Source organism: Bacillus rossius (genome assembly GCF_032445375.1).
Source record: "Bacillus rossius redtenbacheri isolate Brsri chromosome 4 unlocalized genomic scaffold, Brsri_v3 Brsri_v3_scf4_2, whole genome shotgun sequence".
Lineage (NCBI taxonomy): Eukaryota > Metazoa > Arthropoda > Insecta > Phasmatodea > Bacillidae > Bacillus > Bacillus rossius.
The window spans coordinates 46,569,061-46,591,956 of NW_026962011.1; the positions used below are offsets into that span (position 1 = coordinate 46,569,061).

At 33.9% G+C, this 22,896-nt stretch overlaps 1 protein-coding gene across 1 annotated transcript in view; it reads right to left on the reverse strand.

Moving 5' to 3' along the window:
* LOC134541847 (dipeptidase 1-like) overlaps positions 1-22,896 on the reverse strand; it is a 182,326-nt gene that overhangs the window by 95,702 nt on the left and 63,728 nt on the right. The window lies entirely within an intron of this gene.

Sequence of the window (22,896 nt, forward strand, 5' to 3'; positions counted from 1 at the left end):
GAGGAAACTTTATAGTATTAACATTTTAATAAATTTTAACAACATGGAACGTTAGTTAACAAATTTCCTTTTTTTAAAATCAGGTTCAAATTCAGGCTTTAGGATTGTTTAAGTCTTTTTTCGCTTATATTGGATGGTTTCTAATATTTAAAATTTTCGTTTGTTTAGCTGCCATCTGCGGGCGATGGTGGTAAGCAACGTTTACGATTCAGGCAGCGAATTCTAGCGGCGAGCGCAGAAAATAAGTGTGTGATTCGCGTCTATAAAATTTTTATATGTACTTGAAAAACGGTCATTTTATTGATAAATACATTTATCACCCTTGGAATAATTTTAAATAATTCAACTTTAAATTTTGTGTCCAAGTATCATATTATAAATTTATTTGCCAGGTTAAAAACATGAGAACACGTGAATTTTCTCATTACCAAGGTTGGGTGTTTACACACCATTGGCTAGCCCTGAAGGTTCGCTTACATTTTATTTATGTAACCATAACTCCACAGCCACTTACCCTGAGGAACATTTAATCAGCTTAACTGAAACTAAGACAAGAAGATGAATAAAGTCAAGTTACATCACTTTATGTGTAAGAGAAAAAAATGGTAATATTGCACTTTAGAGAAATATAAGCTAAGATTTCACTTGATAATTTGAAGAAAGTTGACAGCGGTACATACTGTTTTGCTTAAAGAAAGACAAGTGACTTTCGCAAGTTCCTGCGTCAAAAAATTGACGGCATTAAGTTTTAGAGGCAGATGACGTAAGTTTAAACCTGTGATAAAATGTGATTATGAACTTTGAGCTCTCGAATCCTCTACAAAACTTGGGTAGTTAAGTTTAAGGACGACTGTGGAAGTTAAATTAACAACAATCTCATTTACCGTCAAAAGTATACGCGTATTATTTTATAACGAGGATCATTTCGATTATAAGTTTTCAAGGAAAAGATAAAAAGCTAAGATGATATTTTTAAGTCATAAAAAAAGTCTTATTAACACTTCTGGGGTACCATTTACGAAAACGTTTGTTGTTTTATGGCTTGGTTTACATATATTTTTAAGAGTTTAGATCAATAATTACGGTTTTTTAAAGTTATCTTGGAGTTTATTAATCATCTACTGTTTAATATTTTCCCTGAGAGTTTCTCCTACGAGTTATAATGCATTCAAACGGATGTGATATCTTCAGTGTTATGGGAGTTACAGTATTTTTTCTGTTTTTTTTTTTTTTTTTTAACCTTCCTCATTTGTACGCCTTTGTTCGGATGTCGTCCATTAGCAAACTCGACCGAGATTTTCCACTACGAGAGTTTATGTATCAGTTTGGAAGTGATTTGTAAAAAATTGCGGCAGTTATCGTGTCCACTATATATTATATATTATAAACTTTTGAGTTGACGATGGTTTTGATGTCTATGGACCATTAAACGAAAAACTATGTAAAATATTTCCGGAAGTCGCACCATGGTAACGGCTTTAATAGGTAGTGTTTCTTTCAAATCTACATAAAAGTATTTTCTTTTGTGCGTGAAACTTTTTTTTTTGTTGGGGATGCGTTTAAGTGCTGCCAGAATGTTTTAACAAGTGCCTTACATTAACTCAAAATAAGCAACATCCGAGAGGCAATATCCCGTGTCGCCGGAGGGTGGTTGTGGCGACATCGCCTGGGGTGGGGGGGGGGGGGGCGGTAAGAGCGAGGGAAGGAAGAGGCGGAGGATGACGAAGGAGACGAGACAAGACCGAGAAGGGGCGGGACAGTGATAAGAGAGAGAGAGAAAAATGCCACGAGTTTTCAGTCGGGAAGGGAGTTACTGGGGATCAGTGGGGTGGTGGTGGAAGAATGCTAAAGGGATCGTAGGTGGGAAGTGGAGGGTGGGAGTGGTATTTCAGCAACGTTGCCTCGTGCCGAACGCGATCGTTTCCAAACAAAAGGACACGTGACACCCAAATGGATAGCGGAACACAGTAAGACAATTAGGGGCTTGCAACGGGAACCAGATACGCCGGAGTGTGTCTCCAGGGCAGGATGGCGAAGACGAGGGAGCAGAGTTCTCTCAACCCCCCCTTTTTTATCTTCCCTTTTTTTCCAACCTTTCTTTCAAGACGTTCGAACAGCCCTTTTCCCACCCGTAGGACACTTTTGAAACAACAAAAACACATTAGCGTCTTGTTTGCTCTTTGCTGATTGGGTGCCCATCGAGGACTCCTTTTTTCCCCTGCGATCGGAGGGATACATAAGACCGGAGTAAACAGCGCATGCGCTCCGAGAGACCCGGAGACTGTGGTGTTGAAACTCGACACTTGAACCGAACGAAAACATTGCACTTCTCTTTTTTTCTCCTTCAATTCGAGTTGCTTGCCAAAGCCCTGAACACTTAATCGGAACGTCCGTGTTCTTACGGAGATAACTAAGATAATTTATTTACTCTGTAATGTTTTATTATTAAGTATGGCAGCTATCAACAACACGATTAAAGGCTCTGCACGCATGCTGACACGTTAACAAAATTACGTGAAACGATAAATAGTTATAAGATTTGAAATACGAAAGCAAAATGGTGAAAATCTATTACACATCAAACAACCCTGAAAATGTTTGGAACCTCATATTAGATTCATAAACTACACCAAAATTCCACTTACAAAATGTTTCTTTAATGACCTACTCATGTCTTGGAAATCGAAATTGAAAGTGACGCTTTGATCTTCGATGACATTTAAAGGTTTCAGTACCACTGACTACACGGTAATCGTGTAGAATGGTCACGAGCAAATGATTAAATGATACTCGTAATTTACAGCAGAAGGTTTTAATAGTCAAAAAATGATTCACGGATTGGTTAATAACAATATTTTTGAATTATACTTCTTTAGGCGCGTTATGGAAAAAAAAATGAGAGTGAATTTATACGATGCCCACGTACCATTCAATAAAATATTCATAGGATGAAAAGAAGTCTACATAAAAAAAGCTACATAAAATACAAATTATTTATGTGCTTTTAAATCATATACTTTAGTGATTTATATTGAATAATGGTCCATGTCATTAAAAACATTTTTTTGTGATGAATATCAGTGATATAAATTGTGTTTATAAACTTTTTCAAGTGTATTTATATAAGTGAGGTCATGTTCTCGTATTTATAACGATGTCAGGTTGGTTGTAAGCTTCCATTGCTGCTGACAGGGAGTGCCTTGGAATGCTTAATAGTCTCCTGGCCGTTTTCATGGGAGTGTTTATGAGGTCATGTTCCCGTATGTATAATTTTTTGTATTATAAATTATTAAATTATTACATTATATACTATAAATAATTTAAATTGTAAAGTAGAAAAAACATTCGATTTATTTATTGATTTTCATTACTAATTAAAATTAATCTAGTTAATTTTATTAAATTAAATTATTAATTTTACACAAGTGTTAATAAAAATATTTAATAATAAGTAGTTTTTTTTATTTGATTGAATGTATTTTTTACCAACAGTTTTTACTATGCTGTATCACCCCAGTTCTTTATTATTATTTTATTTCTATTAGTTATTTACATGCAAAATTAGTTATATTTTACTACACCAAGTAAGTATAACTTCTAACGCCCGAACATAAGTGCACGCACCCATTATTTTTTATTCGCGATTTCGTTTTTATACCAATATTAATTGTTATCTTTTTCAAAAACAAATTATACAAAAAAAAAAAGCTTACTTACAAGAAGTTTAGTGAGGATATAATGAAGACGTTAATTTTTCAGGAGCCAGAGCACTTCTAGAAATAACGCACACGCCAGGGGGAGTTGCAGGAGATGACAACTGTGAAAACTCAAACGGCGCTGCAGGAGAAATAAGAACTTCACTGTTGCGGGGCGTTTGAATATTTCAAAGCCGCGAGGAGATGGGAGAAGGTGTTTTTAACGCCGCGACGGCGGAATCGGAGAAGTTAATAAAACAGGACGTACGGAACTTCCATGGCTACCAACCAAGGAATGCGTGGCGCCTGTTGTTTTAAAGCATAAACATCAGCAACGTCGCAAAACAAAAATTATTCTGGGACGATATTCTAATAAACAGAACTTTTTTTTACGTTAGCACTTAAAATTCTTTTTTTTTCTTTTAAAATTTAAAAAAATTCATAATGAAATTTTTTTATTGAAAAAGATTTCGCATAATATATAGTCATTATACCAATTACTGATATAACTATTTTAAAACAAAAAAAAAGCTGCTTTTATTTAACTAAAATTATTATTTTAATTATTTGAATGATTATTACAGTACTGTCATTCATTAAAGTTACTATAAAATTAATTTTAGAAATTTATATTCATATGTCATGTACAATAATCAAAAGTTTTAATAACATTTAAAATATTATTATACAAAAGGGACAAACACCTGCTATTATTAGGGTTCCTTACTCCCAAATTGGCCAAATTAATTCAAATTTATTACACACTTTAAATACATCTCGCAGATAAACACATTCGTACACGTTTGTAGAAGACTTGTAAGTGGCTTCGCGTGAAAATAGCAGTACCATGATAACCTTCTGGGACCAGATTGTCAGTCATTAGATAATTATGATTGTCATTTCTTTAAGCAGTTGTGAACATATTTTCTGCGCCCAGCAAATTCAGCATCTTCTCACTTCATACACGCGAGAACAAAGAGGATTTTTATGGTATTTGGGGATAAATAGAACACAGCACAAGGATTTTTTGAAGAGTGATCGATAAGGCATCGCATTCATGTTGCAGGAGTCGCGGGTTCGGTCCTAGTTCCTGAAGTGACTAATAATTATGAATGTCCGTGGTGGTTCCGAGCCCATAATGACTTGGAGAACAACCTTGCGATGTGAAACGATACTTTAACACTTCAGCACGTCCGACGTCCACGTTTATGTGATTTTAAGTAAAAGTCATCCTTTATTTGCATAACATATCACAATTATAATTAATTTTACATTTTTTTTCCATTGCGACTAACGAAGAACTCAGTCTTCATACAACATACGAACTATTATCAAATACAAGGGAAAAAAATTGGTTGTCTGTAAAGTCGGTTTACGGACGATAGTTTAACGTGACAACGTCATAACAAAACATTGATGAAATGATTGCATACTTTTATTAATAAAATTGAATCATTTTTATTTTAATAATAAAAGAATAAATACTTGAAATTGTACTAGTAATCAGATTTTAAAATGCAAGAATAATTAACCTTTATTGCCGAAATTATTGTTGTAATAAGCAATGGAAACCACATTAACTTTTCACTTCACTTTATAAACAGTCGACGAAACCGTTCACCTGTAGATGACTTGTAATTAATTTTAAAAACTGGCGTTTAGCTATAAAGTTTAAATATAATTATGAACAAGTTTTCATATAAATAAAGTGTAATCAAATATCTATCATCAATTATATGAATCACCATAATTTTTTAGTTAATTGTAACATAACCATTGCGATTTACCCCTGAGTTTAAATATTTAAACATAGATCACCTTTAAAACAAGTTATCATTTCTGAATAGGAAACAGGGAAATTCAAATAGAAGAGCAGGCGTTAACCAAAAGGGTTCTAAAAAGGGAAAAAAATAATCATGTCAATATATTTTATACCTGGACGAACATTTTGCTGTAATTATTAATGCTACAGAAAAAAAAAATCTTTCCATAACATTTTTGGAAGCAAATTATTAAAACTTTACAAAATAAATGGAGATAAAGAACTTTAACACTCAATCCCTTAACCCAATATGAATATTAAAAAAAAACAATTAAACTTTTCTTGTGATAGTTTAAAACTTTAGGTAGTGTTCCAAATTGCCTGTAGAGTAAGTCTTTTGAATCTTTTCTATTCAAAAACTGATTTTTAAACTGCCACACAACATGGGTGTCTTGGAGAGTTCAATGTTTTCATTTTAAAAAAACAACATTATTTTGGCCTGTTGCGTACGAGTATTTGCTCGATTGAGATGTTCAAACGAAACACAAGATTTGTGTTCCCTCTCGTTCACGTCGTACGTGCAGCCACCACGCAAGGAAACCCGGGCAACATCACGTGCTATTAGAAGAGGGGGGAAAAAGTGACACTGACAAATTCCTTCTTCTTTTTTGCTCTGGTCCATGTCCCAATTTACCACCAGGGATTCTCGGCCCGTATCTGTCGTAAACGATCCATCCTTCGCAACGCCGAGTGGCGCGTGTGACGCGAGCCAAGTCTGCTCAGTGGTCATAAATGTTTCTGTTTTACAAAAACCAAGCTGGCTTATCGTCAGTCAGAGTTGTACTCGTCCGCAGGGGTGGCCAGCCCTTTTTTTATTTTCCTTGTTTGTCTATTTTTTCTGTGAAAAAATATGGACATTAATTTTAAAAAAAGGAAGGGAATAATGAAATTGCTATTAGCATGTATTTAAATGAGCTTGTCAAAATATTTTATTCCTTCATAATATATCATTAGCATTTATAAAACTAACCTGAGTATAATAAGTCAGGAACGTCTATAAATGTTTCTTAACATAAATTAGAAAAACCATCGCTGAAATTGAAGTTACAGTTTGTCATAAAAAAATGTTTGTTTCAAAGAAATTGCATTTTTTTAAATTATTTACCGGGAAGGTAAGGGAATTCTCCAAACGTTAAGACCCTTGCAAAAATAAATGGCCCACGGTCCTGCAAACTATAGCTGCCACTACTCGTCAGAAGGCCGTATCTATGATGTTTCACGGTCAGACTATGTTTAATGGGTCAGCCTTTATTTCGTGTTCACCGAATTGAACTTCATTGCAGATCGCTGGTCGGTGAATTAGAAGAAAAGGCCGAGATTGAAAGGACAAGCATACAAATAACTAAACCGAGAAAAAAAACAAGCTAGGGGAAATTTTACAAAACAATCCTGTACGTAGTTTTGGTAGTATAGAAGAAATCCAGTCTCATTAGTAGCATCAGAATGTTATGTTATTTATTACACTTTCAATGGCTGCAAGTACCATCTAAATATGTCTGAATGTATTTATGATGCAGTTGCAGCGATAAAAGACTAAAGGAAACAGTGTATGATGTAAGTCCAATAAGCACATTCTTTTCCATCTGCAAACTACAAAGTTTTAGTAATCACACCTCTCTGTTTACAGGTTTAAAATAAAATAAATTGTAAACACAATAGTATCATTAAGTACATTTAGGAAGTCTCTGTGTCGCACTCTCTTTAGTTGTAGAAACCCATAAAAATATTTTAAAAGTTTACATACCCGTTATATAATAATTTTAAATTCAGTTAAGAGCTGGAGACCAGCTCAGTATGATGTTAATATTTGTATGGCTGAAATTACAATACCATAATTTTTGAAAACTTCAGGATAAGGAAATATGCAGGAATCGTTACCTAGTACCAGCACACAGAGCGGGACATACACGCAGTATGGATTGCGGGTCAAATTATTTACGTGTATGCACAGAAAAGATTTTTCTGTAGTATTACAAAAAACCACCTCTGGAAACCAGTTACCAAGATAATTTGTAATACTACAAGAAAGTTATTGTAACTTTGTACAACACATGGTTATGCTTGTTTTTGCGTGCATGAAATACGTTTTTCGAGATAATACTGAGTATTATGATAATTGGCACTTAATTTTATTTTTTAATTGATATTTCATTCACGCAAACTATTTTAACAATGGAAAAGATAATCTAATATTAAACTATTGGACTTTATTTTGTTTTCATTTTGCCTACTAATGAGTGCAGTTAATACTTGAAAGCATTTCAGGGAACGGTTTACAAATAACTTAAACTATTTTAGGTACTGGTACAACGCAAAGCATAAATTCCTGGCTAAGAATCCGAACACAGCATTACTGCAAACACTATTTTGTATTATAAAATATAATTAGGAACAAATAAAATACTAAGATGCAGCATCGCGTCATTGACTACACTGATTACATGGAAGTGAATTATAAAACATAATTTTAGAGGAATAATTTTTATATAATACCCACATATACGATATAATAAAGCATTTAGAAATAGAATTTTTTTATAAAGCTTCAAAACGTCATTTAAATTATAAAATGGTGACTTTTTGACGGGATTTTGTATACAAAAAACAACTCAATTCGTTTGCTGCTCTTTTGACATCACACGGGAAACGGAGTGGTTATATACTGACCACTTTTATGTGAAGGGAAATTCACAAGGGATAAGTGGAAAAAAAAAACGCAAAATGAAAATTGTACAATGAGCGGCTTTTCACTTGTCAAGAAGCCGTTGCGGCCAGTTGTTTGAAAACGATAGACTGTTGAAGGGTCTTTCATACAACACAACTGAGTTATCATAATCGTTTGAAACATAAATGTAATCCAAAAATTTTCCAAGATGAAATTATTTCAACCGTTTTGTAATGCAAAAAGAATGGTTGTATGTTTTTTTTTTTTAATTTCAATTTATAACTTATTTTTTCTCATGCCAGCATCAGGACGACGGACACACAACTTACCCGAAATACTCGTATTATTTGTTTTGTCTGAATGATTTCCCGATGAGTGATAGCTACTCTGATTGTTTAAAAAAATAATTCATCGTTTTAAAATGATTCATTTTTCATCATATGTTCGCTGCACATTTTCGACTTGTTTCGGCATATTTGTCAGCATTTTGAAATTTTTATCTTACAGTGTTTTTCACATTGCATTTGTGTTGATCTTAAAGTAAAATATTCATAGCAAATTTCCCACCTGTATTATCTCCTATTAACGAACTCACTAAGGCACGCACAATGACGTAATCGAAAGAGGCCAACGCCTGCAGACGATATTAGCACTACCTAGCAGAAACATTGGAATTGAGATGGCAGCCATACAAAATTGTCGACACTTGCAGACGACACTAGAGACATCTGCCAATGAATTATCGAAGTATGATGTGGGAGGTGGTATGAGGAGGGGGCGGGGAAAGTTTTTATTCCTGCTATTCAGTCTGGGAAGGTTGGTAGGGCAGGAGGGGAGAGGGGTTTACCATAATTTCATTAGGGTATACCCAGGACGTAGCATCAATTAAGGTACTACGTACGATAATTTATAGCGTGTCACTTTCCAAATTACACCATAATTTCCACAATAGCATACCATAATTATGATACAGCACATCAAGATTATTTGGCATACTGGAGAAGTGGGGCCGGCCTGATTTGTAATCCAACCGGTCGAAAATTTTATAAATCGTTTTCATCAATATATTCCTGCTGATGGTCACCATCTTTCTGATGTGATCTTCAGAATTTTATTTTTAAAAAAGGGCTGTATACTGATACCAACAAAATTAACCTCATTTCTGAGTTTTTGCAGTTTTTTTAATAGCCCTTCAAAACCGATACACGCCTTTTGCCCCATCCTTTACAGTTTGGACATAGAATGTTATTTTACTTACGTGGATGGGCTACACAGTGGACGCAACCGTAGATATTTATTACACTGTACATTTTGTAACCTACAGAAGAGCTCGTTTTCTATAGTGTAAATTACAAAAGTTACTTAATCTTACGGAAACGCGTAAAAAAAAAATCCCATGTCCATCTGGTATATTCAGTTTTATAACAGCGAAAGAAGGTTTTAAATTGGCCAGAAGTTTAATAGTTTAGTTCTAAAAAACCAAATAACTAACTAAAACACACTATATCTTTATAATATTCGTAAAAATGTTATGTTATAATGTGAAAATTAATTTCAAACTCCCCATTTTATTTTAGCTAACAATGATCGTTTGAAATGAAAAATCTCAAATAGTAGACAAGACTATTCTTAGCTGTTATATTTGCTGTCTGATACAAAACGTTCTGTCTAGACTAGGGAAACATTCATCACATATTGTTCTACTTAAAAAAAAAAAACTCTGTGATCGTCTTATGCGGTTCTTGTCTGAAGCATTACTCATATAAATCTGAGGAGCAAACAGCGATACGAGAAAAACAATGCATTTCGTGCTGGCGTCCTATCCCAGCAAAACTGACACAAGTTCTCTGATTGTTAGCGCGGCAAAGCAAATAGTGTGCGGAAAATAGAACTATTGTGCTCAAAGATCCGAGTTTTAATTAAAAATGCTCAGTGGCGAAACCGGTTATCGGAATGCCTGATTTATTTTAATGTGTATATCTTTGACGTATAATCTTGAAAGTTATCTGTAGGTATTATTAATGTAAAGAAAAAGCGTGAGTTTGCTGGTTTGTTTGTAAAAAAACTTGAAAACTATTAAATCGATTCCAAAACTTATTCTACTGTTATAAACCTAAAATATTAAAGTTGGTCAAATGCAATGCTCAATTATTTAAAAATAATTACCGTTACATTAGTTATGGTAATAGTTTTAACGAAACCAGGGGTATACGACCAAATTAATTTGTTAATTAATTTATATATTCATTTTATTTTCCCACGTGGCGAAGTTAAGGCAATGTCCGCCTTATCTTACACTTGACCACATATTTAAAGAATTACTTTTACAAATAAAACTCAGATATCAAATAAAAATATTAAGTAATTGATCACTTAAACTAACTAAACTAATAGAATGACTCACACTTATGTTTGAAAATTTATTTTAAAATGTATAGTTAGTTTACTGCATTATTGGTTTACGCTGATAAATCCATAACAGATTAAACAAAATAAACATGTCAAATTAGCTGGTACGGGGTTTACACTTGCGTTTGAAATATGGTATAATTTAAAATTTATATCTGATATTTATATATGACACTAGTTAACATAAGTAAATTTTGATCTTAATCTATTATTTCTCTAATTTTCTTGGCTATCACATCGATACAGTAATTTTTTACATATATGTTTTTAAATTTTAAGACCAAATAGGAATAAATTCATTAGTGTTCGAAAATAATTTAGGTACCAGTTTTTATTTTGATGAATAGAATAAAACTTTATTCTGTTAAACATTTTTTATCTACCTTTGTGAACCTATGCACTTAAGCTGGCATTATAATAAAATAAGGAACAAGAATTTTTTGTCATTCATAAAACTTTGAGAAATAACAAGCGATGTTACAAGAAATTACTTGCGAATTAGCTGCCTTATAACAAATTTTAAGTCGATTTTACGAGAATGTACATTGTTTTCAGGATAATGATTCCGCTTCTAAAAGTTCCTGCTAGATATACATGCCGTGGTAGTGACGTCAGAATACTCACGGTATTGACTGTAGGATAATGGTTTTAAGCGAATTTTTAAGCTTTCATATCCAGAGCAAAGGGAATTCGAAATCAAGTACAGCGTGCAATGTACATTGGGTTGATATTATGCCAGTGATCACTGGAGATTGGACAAAGTGCTTTTAGTTACATTACACATATATTTTTTTAACAAGCATCAACTCTGTGGGTGCCTTGATGAACAATTTTTATATCGTTTGAGCGTGCAAAAATTATTTGTACAATATCAAAGAAACATTATTTGATACAGTCTTTTCAGAATGTAGAATGCGTATTGATTAAACAATTTTTATAGTTACATATATATTCCATATAACAGTTTGTGTATTTTAATGAATGATTTTGGTTTTATAAAATACTAAGATCTCCAAATTTGACACAAATATACAACATTGTCTACTCTAAAATTGTAACTTTGGGCATAAGTATTTCAAATAGACAATAAATCGGATTCAAAGCAACCAAACAAATAAAAACTTTTACCGAAACTTACATTATTTACGATATATTTTGGAGGTTTTTCTGGGACTGTTTATCAAAGTTGAAAAAATTCAACACACACACGCATACGTGTTAGTTTGAAATTAATTATAATCGACTAAACACCTTAGAGAGTAGATGTAATAGAAATTATATAAATATATATTTGTAATATTATGAGTAGTTGAATTAAATATCATATATTTGACAGTGAACGGTCTTTGTTCCGGCATAACTAAATCCGACACATTCTGTGGTTCGGTGTCAATAGAGTATCTCGCGTTCAATTCATTTTTTTTTCGGGTGGATCTAGATTTTGTCCATGACCGCTCGATCGCATTAATGCGCTGCCTGTGTTATTAGTTCACTCAGCGTTTATCGTTATTGCGTCACATCTCACAGTTGTTCGGCATTCCCGTTTAACTTACACTGACTTCCGATAATCCGGAAACATCCCTAATCCGGCACCTGACCGTGGTCGCGAACTTGCTGGATTAAAAATAAAATAAAATGGGTGCGTGTACTTATGTACGCGCGTTAGATGTTATACTTATTTGGCGTAATAAATAATCTAACTTTAATTTTGCATTCAAATTATTAATAAAAATAAAATAATAAAAGGACTGGAGTGATCTTATAAATACGGTTGGTGGAGTATAAATTCAATCAAATTAAACAAATTAAAGAAATATTCATTATACAATATTAATATAAACACATGTAAAAATAATTATTAAATTTAGTAAAATAATCAAGACAAATGATTATTTGTAATAAAAATTACAATAAATATTTTTAATATTTATTAGGATTTATTCATTTTAATAGTTTATTAAATAAAAATATAATAATTATATTTTTAATGACAATACAATATACATTCGGGAACATAACCTCACTTATAAGCCCTATAAATATTTACACTGGAAAATACACTAGAAAAAGTTTATAAACACAATGTCTATCACTAATATTCACAATAAATAATGGTTTTTAATGATATGGACGAGTATTCAATATCAGTCACTAAAGTATATGATTTAAAAGCAAACATATAAATTTTATTTATACGTAACTTTTTTTTTATCCTGTCAAATTTTTTTTTGCGTTCTGAGCGCGCATCGTAAAACTTAATTCTCATCAAAAAAAAAATTTTCAATAAAAGAAAATTTCGCTGTATCATACGGCAAGAATAGGTCCGGGAACACGAGAATGTGTAACGAATCGAAGCAGTAGTTTTGTTTCCCCTTGGGTCGGTTTTGCTCGCGAGAGTCGCTGCATCCCACGCTAGCTGATGCTCGGACCAGAGTTGGCCCTCTTCATCCCCCACCCCCGCCCCCTTCCTCCTCTTCCCGCCCCAAAACCTTCTTTCCTCCTTTCCCATTCGCCTGCTGTATTATTCACGGCAACACACGCACCTGTCACTGGAACATCCCGCCACGTTTCGAACCCCCTTCTCCCCCCCTCCCCTCGCCCTGGGGAAACACAACCCCCTCCTCCCCCCCCCCGCGCGACCGACGCGCCCTCTATTTCCCTGTTCCGCGAACACACACAACTAGGATTCTCGTTCACCCCGGAGAGGAATATTTACCTCGACACCTCTCCAAACACATCCACTAACCCGCCACAGGTGTGAGGTACACATAACACACATAACATCGGCGCTCGGAAAACCAACCCCTTGTGAAACGCCATATTTCTGCTCCTCTTTTGTTTCTTTTTTTTTTATTTCCACGAAGGACAGTTATCCTCGTGCGCATACGGAACGCGAAATGGTCAAAAATTTTCTCACATTTTTATTTTTATTTTACATTGTTTCATACACGTACTCTGGAACAAGATGTTCCAGTGGCTGTCGTGTTAATTTCTTTGGATTTTTTGAGCAGGAGAATTCACATTAAATTTAAGAAATTAAATTCAAACTTCATTACAATTACGAATTAAAACTTAAAAAAAAATACACGTAGCTGCAACTTTGGCCAAAATTGAAACCAAGTAAAAAAAATTAATTACATACGGAGAAAAAATTAAAATACATTTATGTTCTCATTTATTGATTAGACTACATTAGATTATACTACTAACAATAAATTATACACCTTATAGACCTGTAGATAATTGATGAACAATATTACAACATGGGGGTGCGAATATATTTCATGTGTATTCTTAAAAACAGAGTAACGTTTAGAACACAGCTACGTAAATTGAACACACATAATCTTCATGGAGCACTGCATGTGTGTTTACAATTATTTAATGTTTGACGTGAAATTTGTTTACGGTTGTTGAGTGATAATTAAGATATCTGGCGTGATTTTGTAAAATGCCTCCAAAGACAAAATTTTATTTAGGTTAAACCCAATATCACTTCTATGAAACTACCCTGAAGTTACATCGCTGAACTGATGCAGTTTCCATTCATTCTGTATATATCACCACACTAGAATCGTTTATGATTGACACACTCTTGATACATGAATACAAGTTTCACACTGTGTTGAGCAATTTATAATGTGTAAATTTGATTGATTTAGAATGAGAAAAAATTTCACACCCGTTTAGCTATATTTTAATTCTTCATAAACATTTTTTTTTTTAGGAATCAACTTGCAACACAGCCATAAAAAACCAACTGTCCTTAACCAGCGCGTAACGACTTCAGTTGTTGTACGCCTTCGAAGTTGGAGCTGGACAATTTTTAATTGTTATTTAAAAATTTAAAATGACAGAGAGAGAGTATTTAAGTCGGAGTACTTGAAGTCTGGACAAGGTGGTAGCCAGAAATTTTGATGAAGGAGGGGGGTCCGGTAAACCCATTATCAATCTTTTTGACGTGACGTCTGATAAATCGATGAACGCCGACTGCACGCACGAAAAAGTGTCCCGTAACGCACATTGTCCCGTTACTCTGTGTCCCGTTACGCCCATTGTACGCTTGCGCCGCATCTATCTCTCTTCCGCTCGATTGGAACAACCATCGATTTGACTTTTTCGAGGCACATTAAACTTGAAACACTCCCATTCGTTTCCTACTTTTCCTATCATCGTCCTATCCTTAACAGAATAACACAGATTGGAAGAAGTTAAATAGCAAACCTGTATAAAAGTTATAGTTAAAATAATCTCTTCGTTAAAGTAATAAACATATTTGAATTAATGCGTGCAAATAAAATTAAATTGATCAATTAAATTGTAGATTTCATTTCACTCCTTCTTTGTATCCATACAAAATAGTGATAATTCAATAAAAATTATTCAATTTTATTCATAAAAGTATGCAATCATTTCATCAATGTTTTGTTATGACGTTGTCACGTTAAACTATCGTCCGTAAACCGACTTTACAGACAACCAATTTTTTTTCGAGTAAATTTTTCTTTGTGATCGAATTTTTAAAAGAATATTGCACGTCGCACGAAAAATACATCCGCCCAAGTTCGTCGGTCAGAGTGTGTAGCTACCTGACCTGCATGTTGATGAAGCTCGGAGTTCAGCCTCGCCCGCGCGGCTGAGCCACGCGCAAGATCCGAAAGAGTGCGCCGGCGCTCGTGATTACGCCCGGCTCGTGGCTCGGCGCTCATGAATCATGAGTCGACCCCCCTTCCCCTCCCTTCCCCACCCACCAGGGGGGAGCGTCGGGCCCTAATCACCGCGAGTTCGTCCTCCGCTGATGCTGCTCAGCGCGCTCTCAGCCAACGAGAGGAGGCGTGGGGCTGCCCTCATGAATAACTGAACTGAACTGCGAACCGTAGGTGTTGAACCACGAGGCCCTACAACCGTGGCTGTACCGTTGTGTCGCACTGAAACTACTACCAGCGTGCTCCGTTCAAGCGAAACTTCTTTGCGGGCCGGCGGCAGGACAAGGCGATGCGATGACGTCGTCATCAGAACTTTAGTAAAAAAAAAAAAAAAAAGAGGTAACGATCGGATTTGGGGCACTCGAAAGGTGGAGGGTAGGAGGGCTCTAAAGTAGTTGGTGGCGTGATGGCGTTAGTGCAATACGGCGCAATCGCGTACTTGCACTCATTTATTTACGTGCGTACTTGCATATCGTGGGATCAGTGGAAAACGTTGGTAAGTCCACTTTTTTTTTGTGAAAATGAGTTAACTTCACAGATGAAGTTGTAAGGGCAATATCTTCGCCAAGAAAACTTTCGGAAGTCCAAATAATGAATGATTGTGGACGTTTCCTTCTAGCTTTATTTCGGCAAGTCCATTATAACGCTATTCTAGGCAAGCAAAACTTGGTAAGTGAACTAACAGTCTTTTTCCAGAAATTGGACTTACCGACTTTTTCCACTAAGCCCACGATATTAATTGCGCTTTTGCATTCTTACGCACTTGCATACTTGCTCATTTGCATACTTGCACACTCCAATAATTGGACGTTTAGCAAAATTGTCCAATTGTATACTTGCGTATTCGCATAACTGCGCATTCCTTACTTGCACACGTTCTTATCTTAGATTCGTATACCCGTCTGTGATATCTCACTTGAAACGCGCTTAGCGGCCACGCGCTCATGTGTTTTTATTCGAGTTCAGTTAATGTCGTTCAGTGGAATTATTGAAATACCTTAATTTTTAGATAATCGAAATGGAGATACTGTCTATGAACTCCGCATAATAGTAAGCACCTTTTTTTACTCGATTAACTTTGTCAACTGCAACCATGTCAGTCGAACTATTGTATTGAAATACAAAGTTTATAAAATTCATTGTTGAGAGGACGAAAATTTATATGTTTCGAATAACAAGGGAAAAAAATCCATTAATATTATGTCATTGTGAACATTATTTCGCGTCATTCGCCATAGATTAACAGCACCCTACTTCCTGTTGCTCATTTCAGTCGCATTCACCAAAATTTAAAACGAGAGCTGAGATGTTACACATTATAAAGACCTGTGATGCATTTGTGAGAAGAACGTAGAATCACCGGAATGCAATGGTCGTGGTTTCTATGACATCCGGAGAGAAAAATTCATTCGGCCAGCGAAAACGTCTGCCACATTTCGCTACTTGGCGACTACAGTGAAACATCCTGCTTCCAACTAAAATTCCGTGGTTCTAATCCTGAGTATACCTCTAACGCGAATGCAGTTTACAGTGGCGAAATGACGCATGTAGTCACGCAACCGATTTCATACCTTCTTCGATACGGAACCCGCTCACTTGCATCAGCTATTGTAGGAAAATGTTTTCCCCACGTGAATGTAAATTCGGGATCCCAATGCACAATGCTATCTGCATTTATTTACCGATACAAGGATAAGGTCTGTATGTATTGTATCTCCTTTAAGATAGTGCCTGTGCTCTTCAGTGGGCGTATCAAGACCTTAGAAGGGAGAGCCATACAATAAATTTATTCTGTTACTGTTTCCTTAGAGACTTTCATTTTTATTTACATTCAATCAGACGTTCTTCCTTATATATAGGTATTACCCTGAAATTTTTTTTTAGTTTGCAACAAATTTTCCCATATTACTTCAATGCACTTTTGACTGTTTTGTTACTCTATACATTTTCTAATATTTTTTTTTTCCGGATAATAATATCACAAAAGAGTTTTTGCTTGTGTAGGGTTGATGTGGAACTCACCGGAATCTCGAAATTTACTTGGGGACGAAAGAAGGTCACTTTACCCTGGTTAAACTTTTCTTGAGTACGCCACACTTGTCTCTCTTTTTACATCTTATTTTTAGCCCCATTCCTTCATAAGTTGGTCACGTCCCGGCTATCACGACTTCATTTCTGCAGCTGAGAACTATCTAAACTGCTTGGAATTTTCTATCAGAAGAATCAGTTTAAATGTAATCGCAGTCAATTATGTGTGAAGTTTTCTCCAGGAGACATTTCTATTCATCGTCTTTTACGCACCGAAACTGCGGAATCTTGGCCTTCCCCGTCTTCCATGATTCACGAGGTCACATTTCACGAAACTTTGTTCCTCCCTTCCAGGTTTTATAGCTGCGGACGTGACTCGGGGGGAAAGTCTCAACCACAAGCCACTAACGGGTGAGGTGTGGACCCAGGGCGTTGTATGGCAAGGGTTCTGGTGGAAAGGAAGAAAACGCATTGCAGTTATGGAGGTAGAGCGTATAACACTGTCGTTATCAAATCATTTACTGCAACATTTTGCTTCAATAAACCATCTTACATCTTCAGATATAAGGTAGTAAATCTGTCTCCGCTTGTGTGTATACATATATATATGATTTATGTAGGCCTATTAGCTATGGAAGACAATAAAAATAATGCGAGCAGTATGACGAGCTACGTCTTCATTTTTAATGTACCTACTTCTTATGCTTGGTAGTTGATCGTCATACGGGTAGAACAATTGTTTTTTTTAATGTTCAGCTATGCAAAAGTTGCTGAAAATAATAATAATCTTTGGGTGTGGTAAGGATGATTGTTTGTCTTCACATTTGTGTTGACTGTATGCGGAAAAACTGACAATTTTAGCTAAATTAGTATAAATGTTCATATGGATGTTTGCAGAGAAACCATTTGATTTTTAGGTGATAAGTCAGGCAGCTTTGAGTGAATTTACGCTTAAAATATTAGGTTAATTATATTCAATAACTTATATACACTTTATTTCTGTTTGAAAAACTAAATTACTAAAGTATAAGCAAGGTCAATTTTCTAATGCTCGGGTTACTCATGCGTGTAGGGTGAATAAGGGAACATCATTTAGGTCAGCTTTAAGATTACATTTTTAACTTTAAGCAAACCACACTTAACATGACTAGATAGTACCTTAAACAGTTGAAATATGACAACAAAATAAAACGATGAAAGTAAATTTCAGCCTGGATATTTCTCTATTAGTCTAGATATATTTTTTCTTGGCTATTACAGACACAGCACTTTAAATTGTTGTGAAATATTTATAATAGGGTCATTTTGAACATCATTTGTCTAATTTACAATAACAGAATCTTATTTAAAGTAGAATATATTATAACTAAATAAAACAAAATCATAGCATTGGTTTTAAATTAACCTAACAATGCGATGCATTTAAGAAGTATATTTCATTAGTAAACAATTATTGTTGAATTGATTTATTAAAAATAATTTTTTAATTTGGGTTTGGCATCCGATAAATAATTTAATACGATAAAAATAAGAAAACTTTAATGGGTTCTAAATATAATTACCACTTTTCCCCAATGGTAATGCAAATCGAAAAAAAAAATTAAAACTCTAATTTAGTTAAGCTGAATTTCTAACATTGCATGTAATGTTAGTAATAGAACCATGATTTGAGTTATTCAAGTATTTATTGTTGTATATACCGATTATTTTGTGCAGCTGAAAAGAAAGAAAACTGGGCATGAGAATTGCGTTGAAACTCAATTAGCATTCACTGATAATTTAAAAACACTAGCGCTGCACGCTAACTTTGAAACACCAATGGGGAGGTTCAGTCGTTGTTTTCGCAGCTTGGTGGTTGTTGATCGAATAATACTGCGAGAGAGCTCAAAACAACGGGATTAAAGAGAAAACGATGTTAAAATTAAGTGTCTTTTAGAATTCAACCGAATTGCGAACGAATCTACGTATTATCTGGAATCCTACACAATACGCTAGAGCTAGAATTAGATTGCTCGCTAAATAAAAGGCATTAAAAATACCATCGTCGTAAAGAGTTATTTAAGTATGCCAATAATGATATAGTAAAAAAAAAACCTTCCTAACCGATCCTAAATATTGTAATATATAAATGATACATTAATTAAAAGTAATTAAAATTAACATATTTATGTATTTAATGCCACTTCTTATGATTAGATAAATTTATCTAAACTCAGGACAAATATTTTTAGAAACTAAAGACGATTTTGTAATAACTACAAAAAATTTCGCTTGCATAAAATTATTTTTATTTTTGCTGTGCACAAAAATATATACATCTTTTAATTATGTAAGCTTTATATTTCAGCCAAAATTAGGTACTACTTTCGCTAAGAACAATAAAGAACCTGTATAGCGTGTATATAGCCAATTTATCATCTGGTTTATTTAATCTATATGTATACACCTATACGAGTATCTACATCTTTATATATATATATATATATATATTTCTTGTGTGCGTGTGTATGTCACTGAACTCCTCCTAAACGGCTGGACCGATTTTGATGAAATTTTGTGTGTGAGTTCACGGGGATTCGAGGATGGTTTAGATTCACAATTGGATATTTTATCTCGATTCTGAGTTAAGAAAAACTAAAAAAAACACGCTTTAAAAGCAAAAATTGCAACGCATTATTAGAAGCCATTAAGTTTAGCTATTGTAAGGAACTAAGTAGAGAGTAAGAAAAAAAAAAGATCCTGACAGTTTATAGCGTCGCCATATTTGTTTCAATTTTCAATACCCTTTTTGTATTATATTACAATTTAAATTGCAGAAAAGAAATCATGTTTCATAGCCACACAAATAGTTAGGATGGTTTAGATTCACAATTGAATATTTTATCTCGATTCTGAGTTAATAAAAACTAAAAAAAACACGCTTTAAAAGCAAAAATTGCAACGCATTATTAGAAGCCATTAAGTTTTGCTATTGTAAGGAACTAAGTAGAGAGTAAGAAAAAAATAAAGATCCTGACAGTTTATAGTGTCGCCATATTTGTTTCAATTTTCAATACCCTTTTTGTATATTACAATTTAAATTGCAGAAAAAAATCATGTTTCATAGCCACACAAATAGTGAGTGTGTGTCATTTCTCTATGTCCACGAGGTCTCGCCGCGTCAATTTTCTCATTGGAGCGAACCCGTCCGCTTAATTAAATAAACAGCTTTTATCGTTGAATGATTTCATGATTTATTTAATGAAAATATGCTCTCATAAAAAAATTAGTTAGATAGACATTCAATAGGTGTCTTTCTCTCACTCTCTCTCTCTCTCTATGAAATGTATGTAGCTTGCTCGCGGGTCAGTAATGCAGACAATCTTTACATTCTAGCTCGAGACTGAAAAAACAGTAAATGTGGTTTACAAAGACATTTTATGAAGTGTCTTCCCGTCATTACATTTGAAAGTAGAAACATATTTACTCAAAATTTAGGTAGTAACATATTTTTATTGCAAAGACTGAAATAGAGGTGAGAAAAATTATCATTTGTGAACATAAGAAAACTACTACAACTGTATCAACTGTTATGTTATAATGTTTAAATTTCTAAATGGTGCAAGATAATACAAAATTCCATGCGGAAAAAGTCGTGGGCAGCAGATACGTATAGTTATAGGTGTGGGGCTATGCATGCTGATTTTTCATAGGTATACTGCATGGATGCGAACATGTAAGAATAATCTATCTATCTTACTATAATAAAACAGTACTTTTTCTGTATCTGATTGTACGCGATTTTGATGAAATTTTGTGTGTGAGTTCACGGGGATTCGAGGATGGTTTAGATTCATAATTGGATATTTTATCTCGATTCTGAGTTAAGAAAAACTAAAAATACACGCTTTAAAAGCAAAAAAACTAAGCATTGTTAATAATTAGCCTCCATGGCAACGGGCTTTTACATTGTTGTTGCCTTCTGCGTAACCATGGGAAAGGTTTTTGGTAACGGCAGTGGCGTGCCCAAGAGGAGGGGTATGTATAATGAGAAGATACAAAATGTCCAGCGTAGAAATACTTACCGCCATATCCATATCTCACAAAAAGTACATTTGGGCAGGACAATGTCTGTCGGGTCCGCTAGAAAGATATATAGAGAGATAGAGATATAAATAGAAAGAAAAAGAGAGTTATAGAGATATACATAGAGATATAGAGAATTAGAGAGATAAAGAGAGATGCTTAGTATACGTTTAAAAAATTACAAAAAAAAATTGTTGAGGCATTGCAACGCATGCCGGGCATTATCTAGTACTACTATAAAACTGTAACTGTTTTTTGTTATTCGAGCATCACGCAAACACTACTGGACCAATTTTGATGATTTTTTTTAAAGCTTATGATTAGACTTAAAAACTTGTACATATTTTATCTTGCTAGAACATGAGAGCCGGTTGAAAATTGTGTTGAAACAAATAGTGCGTCAAAGATATTTAACATTTTGTTGATTCTATAAAGAATTACGAACGAGGCGCTATTTTTCCTATTTTTCAAACTAAAAGTCACACTTCAGTAGATAGAAGTTTAGATTTTTGCTAAGTTATAATATCAGCAGTGATTTTTACGGTACATATATCCTAGAACTGAAAACAGTGAAAACTTGGCAAAAATTACTACGAGACTACGAGATTTTTGGAATGTTGACCATTGGCCCTCCATTGCTTTAATTTATACTAGCTACAATTGGATAATCGTTAATGTTGAAAGGTAAGATACGATTTAAAAATATCGTATATAAATAAAAAATAAAAATATGTGAGCGAGTCTTTTAATGCTTGCCAGTGATGACTACAGATCTAAACTCTGTATCAAGCTGATTCATGTATTCTCAAGTTGCAAATAAACTTATAATATGAAAATTGAACGTGTAATGCTTTAAAATAATACCAATGGCGATAAATATATGAAAATTATTTATTTTAGGATTATTTTTGCATTTTGCACCCGAATCAAATAAATTAGTTTTGATAGTAAAACTTCTGAAGCAAATCAATCGAGATGTAATAAACCAAGGGCAAATAATGTGAGAAAGAAGAACCTTCAAAATAGGGCAAACAGATAAGTCAACTTTTATTCATAAAAATCATAAAAAAAGAATCTAATCAAGTGACAGGGTGAATATTATTTAGAAATTTGATTTATTAGTACTAAGCACAACTATTTATCAACTTGCACGTACAATAGGAAAATCGATACCTGTATCATACATTTAAAATTAAATAATTATATAATTATAATTATAATAATAATATAATTATAATAATTTAATAATTATAATAATATAGAGGTATATAAATGTAACAATTAATTGTTTGAGTCTCTACAGGGCAATGAGTGCTGTGCTATGTCTTGCTTTGAATGTTAATTGCAGGATTGTCCTTAACTTAATGCCAGCATTCTAACTTTTTTTGAGTCATCAATTTTTCTTTTTATGACTATAAAGGGTAGTTTTACTATTATAAAGATTTATTTTTTCATACCTAAAAGGTATAAAATGATGTTCATGAAATCAATATTTAAAGGATGAAT